Source organism: Octodon degus, unplaced genomic scaffold (genome assembly GCF_000260255.1).
Source record: "Octodon degus isolate 3935 unplaced genomic scaffold, OctDeg1.0 scaffold00263, whole genome shotgun sequence".
NCBI classification, from domain to species: Eukaryota; Metazoa; Chordata; class Mammalia; order Rodentia; family Octodontidae; genus Octodon; species Octodon degus.
The window spans coordinates 1031988-1032987 of NW_004524839.1; the positions used below are offsets into that span (position 1 = coordinate 1031988).

Here is a 1000-nt window from a genome sequence, read left to right on the forward strand (position 1 = left end):
CTAGGACTGGGTCTGGGGGTTCCCGGAAGTCGGCAGCAATTCCTACGGACCTGGGCTAGGACTGGGTCTGGGGGCTCCCGGAACTCGGCAGAAAATCCTCCCCATTCATTTTTTAGCATACAATGAGCACCTACTATGTGCCAACCCCTTAGAATGCAAAAATGTTTATGACTGTCTCTGCTTTGAGGAGTTGACCGTTGCACAGTGGCATATAATATTTTGTTATTGGAGTTAATTAGTGTTAACAGAGGTGTACTAAAATGGAGGACAAGCAGTAAAACGTGTCTGGAAGATTGGGACATAGGGAAGGAGTGGCAGTAAAAATTTTACTGAAAAGTGTGTCACGAATGGCATAACAGGGAGCTGCAGGCATGCAGACCAACAGTGTGGACCTGTGATTGAGCATCCGAGGAGGGCAATAATAGCTCTTCAAGTCTGCAGTAAAAAAATGGCCTCCAATAAAACTACATTGCCAAAATGAGAAAGAAAAAAATGGAAAAAGTAAAAAAGTTGAGGATGCAGAACCTGAAGAGTTTATGGTAGAAAAAGTACTGCACTAAAGCGTAGGGAATGGGAAGGTGGAGAATATTCTGAAGTGGAAGAGATTTACAGATGCTGACAATACATGGGAACCTGAAGAAAATTTGGATTGTGCAGAGTTAATTGAAACGTTTCTTAATTCACAAAAAGCTGGTAAAGAAAAATATGGTACAAAAAGAAAATCTTTATCTGACAGTGAATGTGATGATAGCAAGTCAAAGAAAAAAAGAAATGCTGCTGACAAACCTAGAGGTTTTGCTAGAGGTCTTGACCCTGAATGAATAATTGGCACCACAGATAATAGCAGAGAATTGATGTTTCTGATGAAATGGAAAGATTCACATGAGGCTCACTTGATGCTGGCAAAAGAGGCAAATATGAAATGCCCTCAAATTGTAATTGCTTTTTATGAAGGGAGACTAACTTGACATTGTAGTCCAGAAGATGAAGCTTAATAACT

General features: G+C 40.5%; 1 pseudogene; it reads left to right on the forward strand.

Annotated features, from left to right (window-relative positions):
• The first annotated feature begins 448 nt into the window (after positions 1-448).
• Positions 449-995, forward strand: LOC105741009 (annotated as a pseudogene).
• The last annotated feature ends 5 nt before the right edge of the window (positions 996-1000 follow it).